A 19,996-nucleotide genomic window follows, 5' to 3' on the forward strand; every position below is an offset into this window, starting at 1 on the left:
AATCGGCCCACCTCAGCCTCCCAAAGTGCTAGGATTACAGGCTTGAGCCACCGCGCCCAGCACTCTATTCCTTCTTAATGGAGTTCCCGGCAGGCCGTCATCTGATTGAAATCATCTGTAACAAATTCATTCAACAAATACATATTAAGCACCTAGATGGCAGGCACACATCAGGCTCATCAGTGAACAGAATAGGCCAAAACTCCCTCTTCCCACATACTAATAGGAGGAGACAGAAAGTGAACAACATCCATAATTAATATAGAATGGTAGAAGAGGATACATGCCATGGAAAAGAGAAAAGTGGAGCAGGCCATGGGGATCTGGAGAGCATGGGCGGGGCAGGGGGTTGGCAGAGGATGAGGTCTGACATGGATGGTCAAGGAACAACCAAGTGAAGAATCAGAAGGAAGCAAGGGATAGGTGGATAGGTGGGGGAAGACTGCTCCTGGCGGAGAGGACGCAAAGGTCCGAAGGAGAGAGCATGAGCATGTCTAGCCTGTTAGAGGAAGGACCAGCAATGGGTGTGGCTGGAGCCACATGGGTAGAGCAGTCAGAAATGGGGGCAGGAGATACGCAGTGTCACTCTGGGTCAGATGCAGAACCACCTCAATGGCTGAGCAGAGGAGTGGTGCCTGATAGATGTCTTCAAATCCACCCTTGGCCACTGAGTTGAGATTAGGCAAAGATGGAAGACCAAGTAGAAGCTATTAGCATAATCTAAGTGACAGATGATGGCCAGAATGGTCCCCACAGGTGTCATGAGAAGTGATCAGCTTCTGGGTATAGAATCTATTTATTTTTTAAAAATTAATAATCTTATTGTGAAAGTAGTATTGAAGCAAATGCTAACCCATGATGTGCATCATCATTATAAATTCTTTTTCCAGGCACAAAAGACGCATTCTTACAGAAGCCATTATATTCTTCCCCCAAAACAAAAACACATGCTTTTTTTGAAAAATGGAAAACTTGGGAAATATAGAGAAGATGAAAGAGGAAAAGAAAAATCATCCATAATCCTTTTGGTCAGAGATAACCGTTGTTAATATTTTGCATACATTTTTTTTCATCCTTAATGACTAAATTTATGTTGCACATTGCTTTCTTGCCAGTAGGCACACATGCATATTTTTAACATTTGTAATCTTAGCAAACACAGTTAAATATTCTCTCTCCAAATTTCTACAGCTTCATGATTATTTTAAGACTGAGTAATATTGAACATGTTGATGTACCATAACTTATTAAACTATTTTCCCTTTATGGAAGGAACATCTACATGTTTCCAATTTTTTTTTCTTTTGCTATACAAGTCTATGCTGAAATCTTAATTTAGGTAGCTTTTGCATCTTTTGAATTATTTCTTTAGGACAAATGTCCAGGAATAGGATTGGCAGGTCAAATTATATGAAAATTTTGTATGGATTTTGCTTGGCTTTTCAAAGTATTCTATAACAAAGCACATAACAACTTCACTGTGGCATCTTCAGTTTTGTGGTCACTGCTTTTTAAATTTTTCCCTAATATTGTTGATTGAAAATAGAAACTACACTTCAAAAACTTTCCATGCTGCTGATTACTATTAAGTATTAGCATTTCCCATGCCTCTCAACACACTTCTAATACTAAAGTGAAAACATGAAGGCACAGTTACTGTTGTCACAATCCAGACACTGTATTCCAATTAAAACCAAGGGAAGTAGGACTGCTGGGGGCTGAGAGAGAACTGTCTTTGTTCTTACTATTCATATTTATATGAAGCAGTACACTTCTCAAAATATGTATGGTCTTGAACATGGTCTTGAAAACGCATGTAAGATTTTAATGAATGAAATCTTATTTAAATACCTATCTTTTCATTGAGCCAACAAATGGAAGATGTACATGCAACAGACAGGGGACATGACCATAAACCAGACTGGTCTCTGCTCTCAAGAAACTTCCAAGCTAGTGAGAAGAGCCATGTGAATTTAAAATGGGGATATATGGTAAGAACTATACTAACCTTTTATCAAGTGAGATACTGACTAGCACAACAGTGGCAGGAAATAGTCTTCTTCATCTACAATCAACAGTCTCTGGAAGGATGTCTGATTGCTAAACGTCACAGGAGCCTGATCAGAGCCATTAGCATTCAGTCTGAGGACCAGGGTTACCAAGCCATGGTTTTCTAATGCCTTTTAATTTGGATTTAAAAAAAAAGTGTGGAGGAGGTATGAGAGGCAGGTTGAGGCAAAGACCAGTCTGGAAACACAGGAAATCAGTTCACTCTGCAGAGAGCGTTTGTCCCCATTGCCATTGAGAAGGAATTCCTGGGTGTTACTGACAATGCTCTTGCACTTGGTCTTGGATGTTCAGGCTACACTACCCTGCTCAGATCATTCCCCACCAGGCCTCCCAGCCAAGGCATCTGTCATCAACCTGCATAGAGTCCTCAGGCCTATCCTCCTGGAAGTCCAAGGTGTAAGCCATCGACACCTACTCAAGAGAGAAATCGACATGTACACTCACAGTCCACCCAAGAGGCTGTCCCTTCACAATGGGGCAGAGGAGCTGGAAGACCAGTGTGTAAACAGGGGTGTGGCAGACAAGGGCCAGGTGGGAAACATTAGGGGAAATGCAGACAGTCACCCACAAATCCCAAGACAGCACATTTTCTACAGATTGGGATGGGTAACCCCCACTCAGAGTAGCCAGAAATACCTCCCAAATGGTTTCTGAATTCTAAGACTGTCCAATGGGCAAAAATAGAATAATGAATTTTTAAAAGGGGGCCTCCACATCCAAAAGACTCTGGAACTTTTTAAAAAAGATCTGCCCCAGATCAGCAGAAGTAACGTCTCTGGAACTGGATTCTGGGAACCACTCTTTTAGAAATTCCCCAGGGACTGCTGAGGCTCAGCTGGGCTAAGAACTTCTGGGCTGGATGAGGTCATTTCAAGGTCCCTTCCAACACCTGTGGCCTATGACTCTCCAGGGCTGTCCTGTTCTCATAACTTTGCTCAGGCTTCCTCCTCCTCGACCCCAGCACCACTTGTCAGGAAGCCACCTTTCTGTGTCAGCTTCGGGCCTGATGTCCCTGAAGCCTTGGCTGGAAGAGATCTCCTCTCTCTTCTCTAGGGTTTCCCCAGCTCATTATCTTGTTCAAGTTTTTTTTTTGTTTGTTTTTTGTTTTTAATAAAACACTCCAATGTGTCATAGAAAGAGCACAGGATTCAGAATCAAGTGTCCCATGCTCATCTGGGTGGGTCATCGTTTCTCCAAGCCTCCATCTTCCACCCACAAATGGAAAAAAGTGCTCTGAGGGGGGCTGTTGTGAAGAATCAGATGAAATCATGTGCATGGAGAATGCTCTGACACCTGTAAAATTAGGTACGAATGCTTGTTTTTATTTTAGCAACTACCCATCTTCTATTGTTGTCATTTCTCTCTTTATTTGCTCCACAGACACTTGCTGAGAACCTGCTTTGTGCCAAGCACTAGGAATACAAAGATAAAGATGTGCCCACTGCCCTCCAGGAGCTCCCAGTCTGGTGCAGGGAGGCAGAAAGCTACACAGAAAGCTATCGTATCTATCATGAGATGAGCACAGTTGTCAATTTTCTTCACTGATGCACCCCCAGGGCCTAAAACAATGCCTGGCACAGGGCAGTTGCTCAGCAAGTATGGAATGATGAATCAATTCAAGGGTATTATGGAATCACGGGCTGAGGATGGGGGAGGCCTCTGCAAAGTAACACGGAAGCTGAGGGTCAAAGGGCTGAATAGAAAGAACCAGTGCACATCTGGCTTCTTCCACAAGGCTTTGTTTTTTTGAGACGGAGTTTCACTCTTGTTGCCCAGTCTGGAGTGCAATGGTGCAATCAGCTCACTGCAACCTCCATCTCCCTGGTCCAAGCGATTCTCCTGCCTCAGTCTCCCAAGTAGCAGCGAGTATAGGCATGTGCCACCATGTCCAGCTAATTTTGTATTTTTAGTAGAGATGGGGTTTCACCATGTTGGCCAGGCTGGTCTCGAACTCCTGACCTCACGATCCACCTGCCTCGGCCTCCCAAAGTGCTGGGATTACAGGCGTGGGCCGCGGCACCCAGCATCCACAAGGCTTTAAGGCCCTGCAAGATCAGCTCGTGGCTAATTCTTCGCTGTTCCTCTTGGTGCTTAGCAGTGGGCACTGTACCTGGTAGGTGTCAACCTCCCAGAAATGAAACTGTTAAAGATCTGGCTTTAAAAAAACAAAAAGCAACTCAGCATCATACGCACAAAACTTACTTAGGTCATTTGAGTCACCCAAGCCCTTCAGCCAGCTCACAGCGATGTATCTCACAATGATGCCATCCCCAAAGAGCTTGGCATGATTTCCAAAGCTCCTTGCAGTGCTCCATGTAGAGCTGGCAAACACGGATTCATTCAGCCCATCTGCTTTGGTCCTCATCCACGTATTTCAGAGCAGGTTTCTCATTACCTTAATCAAGATAATATATTCTTTGCAGCAAGGGACTGTGAAGACAGGTAGTTTCTGTTTTCTAAATATTTCACATTTTCATAAGAACAGAAGCTCAGTCTAGTGAGCCAAGTGAGACAGTGTCGCACAAGCAATCAGATTCTCAAATGGCCCCTGCTGGGGTCCCTTTCAGGGACCACACTTCTGAAGGAAAACACCATGACCTCAGTTCAGAGACTAGGTCCGAGGTAGAGCTGTAACCCCGAGGACACTGGGTGAATACATTTTGGGGGCCCCCTCTATGATCTCTTGTCCTTGGGTATATCCAGGAAGAGAAATGGAGTTCTGTGACCATGATGGCTTATACATTCCCTGCCTGTAGACAGAGGCTGGGCAGCCACTCAGGACCCTTTCAGTTCTATAACTCCACAGCCCACTAGGGTTGGGGTCTTCATTGCCTGTAACTGGAGATTTTGCTAAAAGCAAGTACTCTACTGCAAAGTAGTGAGTGCAAACAGGCTTCTTTCTGCAAAATGCTCAGATCTGAGATTCAGCAATTGCTATCGAGTCCTGTAAGCCGGCCAGTAGCCAGCCTACAGGGGACTATGTTTCTGAAGCATTTACACCGGGGGGCACAGGTGAACAAGGAGGCTCGCAGACAGCCTAGCTGAGCTCCAGGAGCTCTGGCATTTGGAGAACGTCTTCCCTTATTTAATGCTTAGCCTGTGCCTAAACTGACACACCTTACATCAGGATAGGGTGGTTGGGCAAGTGGGTATGTGTCGAGGTTGCTGTACAAGTCAAATGGCATTTTCTGCGCGTGAAGGAGATCACACAATTAGGAAATGTTGAGTTCAAACTTCACACAGAACGATCTGCCTGCTGCACCAGCGTGTCATTTCCCCATCTCCTTCCTCTTCTCCAACTGCTATGCAGTCTCTACCCCATTAACCTGCCTTTGCTTTTCTTCATTTTTTTTATAATTACCTGAAATTGTCTTATTTGTGGGCTTATTTATCAGCTGTCTCCCCAACCCCAATATGAGGTTCATGAGAGCCGGGGCCTTGCCTGTCTGTGGCCCTGGCACCCAGTGCCTGGCTGGTAAGCACATATCGAATCATAAATGAACGTCCCATGAACTCAAGAGCACACCCCTGGTGCACTGGTTTGGGGCCTTTGGAGAATGGTAACCTAAAGGTACGTTATCTAAGAGGAAGAGGAATTTCCAGATTCCTAGATGTATCTTCTCTAAGCCAGTGCTGCTGACTTAACCTCAACTACTGGAGGACAACCTGAGCCACAAAAGGTCATTTAAGTTGCAAGCGCAAAAAGAGCGCTTTCTGTAGCATGATGGGTGGTGAAGTGCACGCTCCCCAGCCCAGATCTCCCGGGCTTAATTCCACGCCTCCCACCTGCCCATCAGGCCACCTTGAGCAGTTCCTTAGCCTCTCAGTGTACTTACTTCCCGGGGTTGTGGGAATTAAACGTGTGGATACGCGTGACTCTCTCAGCATCCAACATGGCACCTGGACAACATCATTGTCACCACTCTTGCCAACCGTTTTGTAAGGTAGGGACTTGCCTCCATTTTAAAAACAGTGAGGTCGAGAAAATGGGTGGGCATGCTTGCAGTGTGCTCAAATGCAAACTTAAAGTCAGAGGAGTGCCCCTGAGCAGGGGGTCAAATGGCTGATGGGCCACCACGGGCTCTCTGTCCACTGCCAGCATAGCCCTGCTATGGCCCTGCCTCATCGGTCAGTTTTCCCCCCTCCCCAAAGGCTGCTTCTTGGTCCCTTTCTCACAGCCAGGCCATTTGGTCACTCTACAGTGTGACCTGCTTTACCTCCTAGAGAGCTTACTATCTTTCATCGTCCCCCCCACAGAAATGCAACACAACGTCCCCCACCTCTGCTGGCCCAGACACGAGTTAAAATCTGTGGAACCCCTTGCCATGCAGTCTGTGTGTAGAGCTTTCCCCAAGCAGTAGAAAGAAGAGGGAGAGGGGCTATATTTTGCCCGAGGCCTCACCCTCTCCATGCCGAAGCTGCGCACACCATCCGGACAATGACGTGCGGAGGGAACTTCCTTACGTGGCTGCCCGGGGTGCCATTTATTCTGTAGGACCTGGGCGAATTTCTAGCTGAAACAAGGAAGAGACAAGGAGAATGGAACGAACTTGGTTTTGGTGTCTACTAAGAACTTCAAACTCTCATTTGATCGTCAGGGTGTTCCTCTGAGACAAACGTCTCACCTCCATTCTACAGAGGAGGACGTGGGACTCAGAGAGGAAGAGCAACTTGGCTGAGGTGGTGCAGCCACTGAGCAGAGGGCTGGGACTCAGACCCGCTGTCTCTAACAGCAAAGCCCTGCTTGGTGATGGCGGCAGGACAGAGGAGGTGAAGGGGTGAGAGGGGCATTTAGAATCTGGGGGGCGGGATGGAAGGGGCATCAGCATCAGCCAGCCCATCTGTGCAAGAAAAGCCGGTGGGTGGTTCTGAAATACTTTGACCCCCAACCCAGGATGAGAGCCCCTGCTAGAGAGTTCGGAGGACATCTCCATTCCAGGTCCTAGTGCTTTGGCATGTTGTTATTACAAAAATGAGGGGTGATTACATGGTGTTTACCATCCTTTCATCATCCCTGACACAATTTTCATGTCTAGGACAATTTCTGGTGTAAATGTTCACACTGCGCCTTTGAAGGAGGCTGAAAGAGACCACAGAGGACAAGTCCCAAAGAGTGTTTTCCAAGGCCAGGCCACATTGTTCTGCAGTACCCAAGCCCCACGCAGAAAGTGGCAGTGGGGTCGGCGAGGGCAGCCGCCTCTCGAATAGCCAGAACATACTGGCCGAGCAGAAGGTTCCTTCACAAAAGAGCGTGTGAAGACAGATGGAAAGTAACCACAGCAGACACTCCCCGGGGTCCCTCTCAGAGCTGGGGCACAACTGAGTCTGCGGAGGCAGCAGAAGATGGAGAAGAGGAACCCCTGAACCCCCAGCTCCCACCCATCAGACTGTTTTTTATTTCTTAGGCTATAGACAAAAAACAATTCCTTTACCCAATTCAAGCACTGCACCTTACCCGTCAAGTCAGACTTCTAGAAAATTGCTGAAAACTGGGGCATTGCATACAGAGGGCACTTCATTCAACAAACACCTAATGTCTGTTATACAGCAGGTTCTGGGGACTCAGACCTGCCCTGGAAGGGGTCATCCTCTGTAAGGAAGGCATGAGTTTTAGCTGGTGTGTGACGGTGCCTTACCAGGTAGCCGCAGGAAGGCCCTGGCTGTAACAAGTCAGCAAAGGCCACGCAGAGGGGCCACCCTGCCTCTGAGCCTTCATCAGTGAAGCAGGAGCTTGCCAGGCAGAGAACGGGGTAGGGAAAGGCCTTCCAGGCAGAGAAAAGGGCCATGTCCCGAGCTTGGAATCAGAAGGGCTTGCCCTCCCAGTACATGGCGAGTTCAGACTGGCTGGTGCCCAGGCTTCCCAGGAGACTGTTAGGTAGGGGGATTGCAAACAGTCCTGAAGGCCACACCAGGGTGTGTGGATTTGACATGTAGGCAAAGGAGAGCCAGTGGCGATTCTAACCCAGGGCTGTATCAGGGCCCAGATCAGAAGCTCATCTCAGAAGGGCCTCTCTGGAGGCTGCATGCAGAGGGCCCGAGGGTGAGGCTGACTGGAGGCCTGGAGGTCCATTTGGAGGCCTGCACTGAGGCAGGCGCAGTGTAAGCAGGGCCCCGCTCAAGGCACCAGGCAACGAATAAGACTCCTGATAAAGGACAGCCTGGAGCCTTGGTATTTACAAGCCTGCTGCTGTCCTCGAATAACCCAGACGCCGAAGTACCCTGGAGGCTGCTGTCAGTGCCTGACCAGCACCCATGGACATGCAGTCTGCTCTTCTTCCAATATTTGCTCCAACACTGTCACTGTCACAGTCACTTTCACAGCCTGGCCTGTGAAAGATAAGCCCAAGAGCATATGGGACCTTCTGCAGTGGCCAAGGCCACCAGTTCTCCTTCACTTCTGCCTCTACGTCCCCTTTCACACAAAGGGACACAGCCAGGCCATTTGGTCACTCTACAGCACGACCTGGTTTACCTCCTAGAGAGCTTACTATCTTTCATCGCCCCCTCATAGAAGTTCAATGCAATGCCCCCCACCTCTGCTGGCCTAGACATGAGTTAAAATCCGTAGAACCCCTTGCCATGCAGTGTGTATAAAGCTTTCCCCAAGCAGTGATATTTTAAATAACATAAGGCAGCAAATACCCCCAAATGCTTGCTGTGTGTCAGGCACTGAAGCATAAGCTTTTTGTGGATTCTCTTTTGCTGTGATTGTTTCGGTTTGTTTTGTCTGAGAGAGGGTCTCGCTATGTTTACCAGGCTGGCCTTGAACTCCTGGGCTCAAGGGAGCCTCCCACCTTAGCCTCCCAAGTAGCTGGGATAACAGGCATGTACTACTGTGCCTAGCTTTGTCAATTTTTTTTAATGAACTCTGTTTTTCTTTTGCCTTAAACATACATAGGCAGGCTTCAGTTTGTCTCATCCTCACAGTGGAACCTAAGAATTGCTGTTTATAATGTTTAACAAGTAAGAGCAACACATGCTGTTCAGTAAAGGGTAGGTGAGGCTGTACACATATTACATTCTTTTACAAAACTTTTTTGTTTGAGATAAGGTCTTGCTATGTTACCCAGGCTGGAGTGCAGTGCAAGACCATAGTTCACTGCAGCCTCCAATTCCTCGGCCCAAGTAATCCTCCTACCTCTCAACCTCCAAAGTAGCTGGGACTACAGGTGCACATCCCTGTGCCTGGTGGATTCTCTCTTTTAACCACACAACAATCCTAATGGTGGCTCTAGAAGAGTAAGCAATACCTACCATGACAGAAAAGTCCTTGAAAAGAAGGGAGAAGCCACTGAAAATCATCTGAACCCTGAAATCACAAACAACAGAGTACACCACGTAGAGAACCTCTTCCTTCTCACTGCCCCCTCCCTCCACATCCCTACAGAAATCTGGGGCTTTTATCCTTCGAGTCCTCTGGTGAATGCTCTTTGTCTATTAGAAACGTCTCTGAATATTTACCACATTTGAAAAAATCTTCATTAATTGATGAGGTGGGTTTCCTTTGAGGATTTTCACTTCTCCTCAACCTGGGAAATGGCTCTGACATTTAATGAGGTGGTCTGTGGCTTTCACGGTATGTACATTTGTTACACTTCTCCATTCTTGGCTTTAAAAAGACATTAAACTCCCACGGGCACACAGTGAATTCCTTTGCCCCTAACACTTATGCCTCTATAACAAGGCCCTAGAAAGTGCCTTGGAAGCTGTTTCATGCCAAGTATCGGGTTAGTATCATGATTACTTTTGCACCAATCTACTATTAACTGCATGGAACACTATTTGGAGAGATGAGGGCAGTGTAAGCTGCAGCTGGTCCAAGTGGTTAGAAACGCGTCAATGCAGGGTTCTACTGTGATTCACTGAGGAAGATCACTCAGCTGGCAGTGTTAGCAAGACCAGAAGGATTCTAGACAATTGCTCTGCAAACCTTCTCATGTACCATTTTAAGAAATGCTATATTTCTTCAAATGACTAGCTGTCAGCAGGTGTTTTTCATGGATGGAGGTTTACGTTGCTAAGCTGAGGATGACAGTTCTTTGTTCTTTTATGAAAAGGCCAGCAAACTAGCCTGGGTATCATAGTGGGACTCCATCTCTACAAAAAAATTTTAAAAACTTAGCCAGGTGTGATAGCACACACACCTGTAGTCCCAGCTACTCAGGAGGCTGAGATAGGAGCTTAAGCTAAGGAGCTCAAGGCTGCAGTGAACTATGATTGCATCACTGCCCTCCAGCCTGGGTGACAAAGTAAGACCCTGCATCCACAAGAAAAGGCTAGCAGGAAGTCCAGCCATCGTTAGGGCCGTATGTCAAAGAGATGTCCCATGCAGTGCCTGAGAACATGAGGATCTTGGGGTTCAGTAAATACTCCCCCATAATCCAGAGGCCAAAGTATGCCAGCAGGGAATGCAGCCTCAGGGGAAAGACACACTGGAGTGAGGAACAGAGAGCAGAGAGCAGAGCCTCTGAAGCCATTCCAAATGGCAGCTCTCGCTTCCCTAGGGAGCCACAGATATTTAGAAGATGCAGTTTCTCCTTTGATCTTCTTGAAGCAGAATCAGGAACCACCCAGGAAAATGCTTGTCAGGGTTCTGTGGCTTGGGCCTTCTAGGGAAGGTGGTATCTGGTTGGCCACATGCTGATACTATGCAATGTGGCAGGCCCAACCTCCCTCGAGTTACTATTAAATCCAAGTATTTCCTAGAATAAGGTTAGCAGCTAGATACCAGAAATATGTTTTCATGAGTACAACTGCCCTGTCTGAGCAGGGTTCTCACAGAAGACCACCTAATCACACTGTTGTCTGGGGAAAAGACTCCTGGCCTCCATACCAGGAGACCTTACTCCAGTCTTGACTGCCATGTACAAGCTTTAGGCTTTCTTGGCCAGGTGAGGCTCACACCTGTAATCCCAGCACTTTGGGAGGCTGAGGCGGGCAGATCACAAGGTCAGGAGTTCAAGACCAGCCTGCTAATATGGTGAAATCCCATCTCTACTAAAAACACATAAATTAGCCAGGCATGGTGGCACACGTCTGTAATCCCAGCTACTCAGGAGGCTGAGGCAGGAGAATCGCATAAACCCAGGAGGTGGAGGTTGCAGTGAGCAGAGACTGCCCCATTGCACTCCAGCCTGGGCGATAGAGCGAGACTCCGTCTTTAAAAAAAAAAAAAAAAAAAAGCCTTAGCCTTGTTGAGCCTTATCCAGCATGCAAAGATGTTCACACCTGCCCTGCCTGCTTTCCAAAACTGTTCTGAGGAACAGAGACAGAAGAAACACAGAAACACTTTGAAAACTCAAAGAGCCTGTGCCCACGCCAAGTTAGGTTAAATGTCACAGTGGCTCATATGGACCTGAGCCTCTAGACCAGATCTGAACCCCAAAGTGTCCTGTTCCTGCTGACCAAATCCCTTCCAGGATAGTCCTTAAAGCCTGGACACTGACCTTAATTTCAGGTTCCCTAGATACTCACGTAAAACATAAAATCTTTACAAGTACCATAGATGCAAAATTGTGTATTCCCAAAAAATAAACAAACAAGAAAGAATCCACCACTTCCATGCCAAAAAAAAGATCCGGTGTCTCCCAAAATGTGGACATACAATGCTCCTATCCGGAGCCCAGACCCGGTCCATAAAGCAGGAACTGGCCTTGTCCATCGTGATCATCAGCCAGAAGGTCAAAATTAGAAAGGCCTCTGAGCCACTTTCTTTTGGAGGAGAGGTGGCTGCCAAGACCAGCTGTCTTAGAAACCAAGGGGAGTTGCAGGGCGACCAGGTGGTCATCCTCACGAATATAGAAAACAAAACAAAACAACTCTTTCCCTAAATTCCGCTTCCGAAGGATTCACATTTTGCACTTGTGAAACGATTTCCTGGCTGAGAGCTGACCTACATTGGCGTCCCTGACCACACTGGTAATTGTTTACCACGGGGTGCCTGTTCTTTGGCCACCGTCCTTACTCTGGTGTTCAGCCTGTTAATTGCTTTCCAGTGGTTCTGTTGCACCAACTGTATGAAATCCTCCCTCGGATCTGTCCACTGCTTCCTTGGGCATGCTTAAGGGAACAGATGCCCCCAAAGGCATCACAGTGACCCCAAAGAGGCATTCCACCCACAAAAGCCATCTTCGAAGAAGGGGCCACTTAAAACTGTTCTTGAAAAATGTTTGTGACCACATAAAAATGGAGAGTGGGAGGTACAAGAGGAATAAGAGGGGAAGGCGAGCAGGTGAGACTAATGGAGATGTGATCTCCTTTCTTTCTTAAGGCCAAAGAATGAGCAAAGCGGGAAAGAATTGTGGGGGCAGAGAGGGGAGTTGGCTCGAATGTTACACTGAAGGAGAGGCAGGGGAGCTCCAGTCTCTCGGCTGAGAAGCCTAAGAGTCTATAGTACAAGAGTCTATAGAGTCATGAATCGAAGTGCGCTCAGTGGGTCACAGTTGAGAGCCCTTCCATGTGACCAAGTCCAATCTTTTCATTTTCCAGATGAGGAGACTGGATCAGAGAGGGAGTGACTTAGCCTCTACTCAGCATGGAGGCATCTAGGCTAGCTCCTCACACTTCCTGACTCCCAAGCCTTTCTGCTCATTGGACAAATGCATTTACACCTTCCCCTCTAGAGCTCCATATAAGCAAAACTTTCAAATCTGTGTTTTTGTTTTTGTTTTTTGAGATAGGGTCTCACTCTGTCACTCAGCTGGAGTGCAGTGGTGTGATAGAGGTTGAGGCTGCAATGCGATCAGGTTGAGGGCTCAAGCAATCCTCCCACCTCAGCCTCCTGAGTAGCTGGGACTACAGGTGCACACCACCACACCTGGCTAACGTTTTTTATTTTTAGTAGAAATGGGATCTTTCTATGTTGCCCAGGCTGGTTTTGAACCTAAGCTCAAGTGATCCTCCCACCTTGATCTCCCAAAGTGCTGGGATTACAAGTGTGAGCTACCACACCTGGCCTGTCTGTTTTATTCACAGCTGTCTCCTGAGTGCCTTGGAAAGTGCTGACACATGGAAAGAACTCAATAAACATCTTTAGGGAAAAGGAATGCCCTACTTGGCTAGCCTTTCCCCTTAAAGCGTAGTGGATTGAGGTATCTTCAGGCCGTGTGACAGCCCTGATCTCTGTTACATGGGGGTTCCCTGGGCTTAGTCATGTGTGGAGGGTTGCTGTTATGACAGTCTGGGGCTCATCACAGGGTGGATTCTGTCAATGTGGGAGTTGCAGGGATGGAAAGGCATATGAAATTGTGAATTGTTCAAAAGTCTTTTAATGAAAGGAAATCAGGGAGGAAAAGAGAAGAACCAGCCAACGCAGAACGACTAACCGACTAACAGCCTCAAGATCAAGGCCAGGAGAGGAGGGAAAGGGGCTCCTGCATGTGTGGCTGGGGAGGGACAGCTCACTGCAGGACACTGAGTCACGAGCTGAGGGCCCTGCCAGCATGAAGGGCGAAAGGCTTGTCAGAGAGTTCTTCTGATAAATGATCACAGAGCTTTCAGGACATACCAGCTTTTAGGATATGCTGGGGATATCATGGGGATGCCCTGGGTGCCAGGTCCCTGGGTGGAAGTGCACCCGTTATGACAGTGTTTCTGTGGGGAAATATGGTCTGCATCATGAAGATATTCTTTACAAACCCTTTCCAGGATGTGTTGGCCTGGAAAGCCGAGCTGTGTATGCGTCTCAACAGGCTCCCGGGCACTGCAACCAAGCCCAGTTTTAACCACGTGCGTTGGAGGAGAATGCATTTTGGAGGGCAGGACAGTGACCCTGGAGAAGAGATAGAACCAGGTGAAGCAGGACCTGGAGAGGGGCCAGCTCTCTGTTTAGGGGCGGCTTGAGGCAAACCTGGGGCAAACCAGGCCATGTGATGCTGCACTGTGACTCAGCCAGTGCCCTGGGCACCTGAGGCTTTTGTCAAGTCTTGGCCAGTTCATGACATTCCAGTCCACAAAGGTCCCTGAGTCAGATTCCCTGAGTCAGATTCCCTGGGCTAGAAAAGCAAAGGGCATTCAAAGTTTCCCTTGCTCAAATCAGCTTTTTTTAAAAAAAAAATGAAATCAAAGGAGTGAGTTTAAAGGTTAGCCTCGCACCCTTCCTTCATACTCACGTGTACAGCTTGAGACTCTGCCAGCAATCTTTGGTTTAAGGCAAGTTGGGCTGGTCCTTCCTGCTGGGATGATGGTCTGAGAGTCAAGGGCAGGCCCAGACTCCGAAGGAAGAGAATGCAGCCCAGAGATCCTTTTGCTGTTTTAGGATAGCCATGAGAAACTAGACTACGATTTATCTCAAAGCATAGCCATATGTTTCAAGTCAACATTTAGGATTTTCTTTTGAAGGAATGAAGTTAGGCATTGGTTTTAACCTTTCCCTCCACCCCTGAAACTGACACTGAATAATGCAGCATGCATTTCCCCCTCCACAATCGTGGGTAACAGTCTACTCAGTGGATATGCCTTTTAGCTGTAGATTGGCTGAAAAGTCCAAGTACTGTGCAGTTCCTCACAGCACTCCTGTTTCATCCAGGTCACAGCAGGCTCCAGAGAGCAGAAAACAAGGATGCTGGCCCCACTCCTCATCTGGGATCTCCAGATCAAATACCTAGAGTTGTAGAAGTTTCTTAGAAGCAGGAGAAGGAGGCAGAACTGAGATCAGAGGCTCAAATTTTTCCTTAGCAGGGAAAAGGAGATGGGAAAGGCTGGGGCAGACATCCAGTAAACTCTCGTTCCCTTCTCTACCTTCAGGGCACAAGTGACCCTCTGTGGCATCTCCTGCTCCCTAAACCAGTGTAATCTACACAGTCTTATCCTGTACTGAGTTTCAGGGCAGATTGGGGTGTAAGGGGAAGGGCAGACAACTGAATTTTCTCTAGCTCTGCACCCATCGCTGAGAGTCCAGCCAAGGCATTCTATAGAATGGTAAATAACTGACAACTTCTCTTTAGACATCAGCCCCCAGCATATGTTCACCTCCACCTCAGCGGAGCTCTGAAATGCCACTCAACCGAAATTAGCTTTTTCACCTTCTGGTTTCCTCACCATGGCATGGTACCAAGACTGCTGAACTGCGTCTCAAATGATGAGGTTCTGTAGTGTCAAAGCTGCCACTGGCTGGCTGTGTGACATTCAGGAAGTCCATTTCCTTCTCTGGATTTGCTCTGGCCTCAAGCTCCTTTGGTATCAAACGAAGACGGTTGATTCTCAGTCCATTTCAAGGTTTCTCCACTAATTTTCAAAAAGAAAAAAGCAACGGGGGCTTTTTTCTTTCTTCCACTAGATGGCGCTGTGTCTCCAACTGCAGCCAACTGGGCTGGGCGCGCTCTCGAGGGCATTTGTTCAGGGGTTCCACTTGGCCGAGCACAGCGGTGGCGCTGGAGGCTGCTGCTCTCCCAGGACTGGCCAAGAGGGTGCAGTCCGGCTCTGCAGGTTGAATCAGGGCAAAACAGGAAATGGTCAGGAGCTTAAACGGCAAAAAGCAATTTGGTTTTAAAAGGGCAAGCTTAGGATTGGACAGGCCAGGCAGGTTCCTGAAGGCAGGTGGGCTCTGAACCCTACACGGGCAACCCATTTCCCCAGGACCGGTTACCAGAGGATTTTGGCGCAGGCTCTGTGCTGAGTCTTCATCTGCAGGTCACCTTTCCAGAATGTTAGCCTCTAAAAATTCTAGAATGTAGAACCAAACGCTTGAAGCATTAGAAAGGACCTTAGGGCCAGCGCCCTCCGCTGCGGATTCTCGCCAAGGCATCCCGCAGGGGTGGCGTCCAGGTCACTATGACCATCACCTTTCTTCATCTCTGTTCAAGTGGAAGATGACAAGCCTGACATCTCTTTCCTTTTAGCTATCATCTTGATAATCTTTTTTTTTTTTTTTTAGAGAAGGACAAATAGTTCAAGTCAACAAATGTTCAAGAATAAGCGTTTTAAAATGTAACCAGTAATGCTTTTTTTAAAAAAAAAACAACTTAAAAGTATTAGGTAAAAATACTTATAGTCTTCTGTGGTGGGGGCGGGGACTGAATAGAAGGTATCTAAAGCTTTGTGAAATGTTGGGATATAGACTGGCAAATGTTAGAGTATAAGGAACAAATAGGAAGATGGTTTGCTTTGTGGCATTTCTGTGATTATGGGTGATTTTTTTCTTCTTAAAGTTAGAATGTTCTTGGTTTTGCTCTGATGTTTGAAAAATATCAATAGCAAATCCCTAATGACTAGGATCTACTGACTTCTAAAAAGCCTCCTGTATTTCCCTCAAAATGTGATTCTGTTTTGCACCCCCTTTGAAGTTCTCGGCCCAAAGGTCAGCATTTCTATGCAATGTGACTATTTTTTAGTTATTTTAAAGATTCTCTCTCTGAACTTCACCACTGATGCTGTTCCCACTGATTTGTCAAAATAACAATTTGGCTATAATGGAATAGTAATTTGTTCTTCCCTCACTAAAATGGGGACAATACAATATCAAAAAAAGTTTATAAAAATTCTTGTGTAATCTCACCACTATAAAATAACTTGCTTCACTATGTATAGTTCTGTCTGGAGGCTGGCCACATATATAGGTATTTATATATAGTTGTAATCATAGAGTATATGTTATTTTACAGAATATTTCTTTTTAAAGACTTGCCAAATTTTTACCCAGTATGTTGCCAATGCCGAAGTGTCAATACCTAATTCAAAGATCCTTCAGAAGGATGTTCAGTTAAAAGCCAAAATGATAGTGGGGAATTTGGTGACCTAACGTGACCTACTTAGCTCTCAGACACAGTAACCCCCTGTGGGTTCTGATGAGAATAAAACAGGCATCCGCATATGTGATTCAAGCACCCTCAACTCGATCCTCCGGTATCATTTTGGCTTTTAAAGCAATGTCCTTCTGAAGGAGCTTTGGATTAGGTATTGACACTTTGGCACTGGAAACAGAGATTGGATAGAAATTGTCCCTTCTGCACTCCTCTGGGTGTCTCTGCTTGGCACTTTAGAAGTTCTCTCTCCCGTAGTTTCTTGTTCACTTGTCTGTGTGTGATGGAGCTGGGGTAGTCTCCTGTCTTTCTCTCTTGGCCCACTGCTAAGCACAGCACTGTCCACTCCAGAGTTTACCACATGAGAGATTCCCAGGAGCACATCTCGTTTTGTCAGAAACAATGGGCTACAGCCTATGGCAGAAATCAGGCTCCTTGAAAGAAGGTTAGAAAGAAGAGGGAACCATCCCCCAGTTCCCAATGTTAAGGAAGAAGAACTATCTCTCAAGTACTAAGACTTTGCCTTCTGACTCCTACCTGGCAAGAAGCAATGGCACCAACGACCACAATCACACATTTTTATGCACACCATTAACTGCCCCAGTCCTTCCACAAACTCAATGATATCCTTCACTGGTCTGTGTAAATCTAGAGGATCCAAAACAGCTCCTTTTTTCCAGGGTAGTGCTACCTGCTCACCCACCCACACGTCAGGCAGCCTCTAGGTGCTGAGCCCTCCTGAGAAGGAGCAGGAGTGATGTCAATTAACTCATGGCGGGAAAGAGACAGAGGAGTCACTTCAAAACCAATATATTTTTTCCTACACAAAGAGGTTCAGAAATCACATTACAACACAGTATTTGTGTTTTAAGTACCTATAGAACAAGTCAAGATCAGTGCTAATGTTGAATGAAAACAAATAGAAAATAAACGACTGTTGTATCCTTCAATTTTGCTCAGAGAAGCCTTGCAGATACCAGTAATGAGACATGGCAGGGCAGTAATTACAATGCAGACTTTGCTTTCATGCCATTATGGGGTCAGCACGGGCACGATTTGCTAAACTGCTTCCCCATGATGGCATTTCCCTGATACTTCTCTGCAAGGTTATATGAAAACATTCCACACAACCTCAGATTCCAGGACAGAAGAGGTACATTTTAATGAAGCTTTATCACATAGTCATCTATTTATACCCTGCCTTGAGTCAGAAGGGACTTAGGTAGCCAATAACGACAACAATAATAATAGAAGCAGTTGCCATATGTTAGGAACTATTACATGTCAGACACTGCATATGAGGTGCTTTATTTACAGTGCCTATAATTTTACAGAAATTCCTCCAGGAGAGAGAGCATTAGAGAGGCAGCAGGTGCAGAGGTTAAGAACTCAGGCCCTGGCTGGGCGCAGTGGCTCAGGCCTGTAATCCCAGCACTTTGGGAGGCTGAGGCAGGCAGATCACAAGGTCAGAAGTTCAAGACCAGTCTGGCCAACGTGGTGAAACCCTGTCTGTACTAAAAATACAAAAATTAGCCAGGCATGGTGGCACGCACCTGTAGTCCTAGTTTCTCGGGAGGCTGAGGCAGACGAATCACTTGAACTTGGAAGGCAGAGGTTGCAGTTAGCCGAGATTGTGCCACTGCATTCCAGCCTGGCGATAGAGACTCCATCTAAAAAAAAAAAAAAAAAAAGAACTCAGGCCCTAAAGTCTATTTGTCTTTGATCCTGACCCCACTACCTACCTGCTATGAGACATCAGCAAGTGACCTAACCTATCTGTGCCTCAGTGCATTATCCGTACAATATAGTAATTACTTCATAGGGTTGAGGATTAAATGGGATCAGCCATGTACAGTGTGGAGAACAGTGCCTGGCACATAGGGAGGGCTCAATTAACATTAGCACAGTGGCAGAGACATTTAATGATCACCCATAGCCCATGGGCTCTTCTAAAGTTCCAATCTCCTAGGAGTCAGGCAAAGCCATGTGACTGGTCTTAGCCAATGAAATATGAGTGGAGGTGACGTGTGTCATTTCTGGACACAACGTTTAACAGCCAATGCATGACCTTTTTAGTGCTCTCTTCCCTGCCTCAGTGACCCTAGAAGCTGCCTGTTGATGGCAACACCAGATGGAAGATAACTGCATCCCAGTGTCGCCAGGTGGGGCAGGGCCCAGGTGATGTGCCTCAGATTTTGCTGGAGAAAAAAATCCATTTTTGCTATACTAAGCTCCTGATGTTTCAAGACTTATTTGTTACTGCAGCATAGTATGCTCTAGCCCTGACTAACACAGATATTGGCTACAAATTGCCCTTTATGCACTCCTCTGGGTGTCCTCTGGGTGTCTCTGTTTAGCACTTTAAAAGTTCTGTCTCCCGTAGTTTCTTGTTCACCTGTCTGTACGTGGTGGAGCTGGGGTAGCATCTCCTATCTTTCTCTCTCTCTGCTATTATGTTCTTTTTTTTTGAGGTCTGGCTCTGTCACACAGGCTATAGTGCACTGGCATGACCATGCCTCACTGCAACCTCGCACTCCTGGGCTCAAGTAATCCTCCCACCTCAGCCTCCTGAGTAGGTGGGACTACAGGTGTGTGTCACCAAGCCTGGCCAATATTTTTATTATTTTATATTATGATTATTTTCTTTGTAGAGATGGAATCCTGCTATGTTGCCCAGGATGGTCTCAAACTCCTGGGCTCAAGCCATCCTCTCTTTTCAGCTTCTGAAAGTGCTCAGATTACAGGTGTGAGTCACTGTGCCGAGTCTGTTATTCTCATTACCTTCTTTTTACACTTGAAGAAGCGAAGGTTTAACTAGCCAAAGGGAGCACCTCCATTCAAACTCAGCTACGGGCCAAGTGCAGTCCCAGGGATTTTGGAGGCTAAGGTGGGAGAATCACTTGAGGCCAGGAGTTCAAGACCAGCCTGGGCAACATAGTGAGACTCTATCTCTACAAAAACATTAAAATAAAACAAATTAGCCAGGCATGGGGCTGTGTGCCTGTAGTACCAGCTACTTGGGAGGCTGAGGTGGGAGGGTGACTTGAGCCCAGGAGTTCGAGACTGTAATGAGCTGTGATCACACCACTGCACTCTAGCCTGGGCAACAGAGCAAGATGCCATTTCTAAAACAAAAAACAAATTCAGCTATCTATTTCACTCTAAAAGTAGCATCATCGCATTCATAT

General features: G+C 46.7%; 1 long non-coding RNA gene across 2 annotated transcripts; it reads right to left on the reverse strand.

Moving 5' to 3' along the window:
* Nucleotides 1-6,391: 6,391 nt before the first annotated feature.
* LOC110567799 (uncharacterized) lies at nucleotides 6,392-18,473 on the reverse strand. 2 transcript variants are annotated; one of them, XR_002478143.2, is made up of 3 exons: nucleotides 18,362-18,473; nucleotides 14,181-15,489; nucleotides 6,392-6,584 (listed from the first exon to the last, which is right to left on the reverse strand). It is a non-coding gene; the product is annotated as an uncharacterized LOC110567799 (long non-coding RNA). The 2 variants fall into 2 exon arrangements; XR_002478142.2 differs by lacking the exon at nucleotides 6,392-6,584 and adding an exon at nucleotides 13,207-13,840.
* Nucleotides 18,474-19,996: the final 1,523 nt, after the last annotated feature.

This window comes from Aotus nancymaae, unplaced genomic scaffold (genome assembly GCF_030222135.1).
Source record: "Aotus nancymaae isolate 86718 unplaced genomic scaffold, 86718_ANA_hifiasm-v0.15.2.pri h1tg000053l, whole genome shotgun sequence".
NCBI lineage: Eukaryota > Metazoa > Chordata > Mammalia > Primates > Aotidae > Aotus > Aotus nancymaae.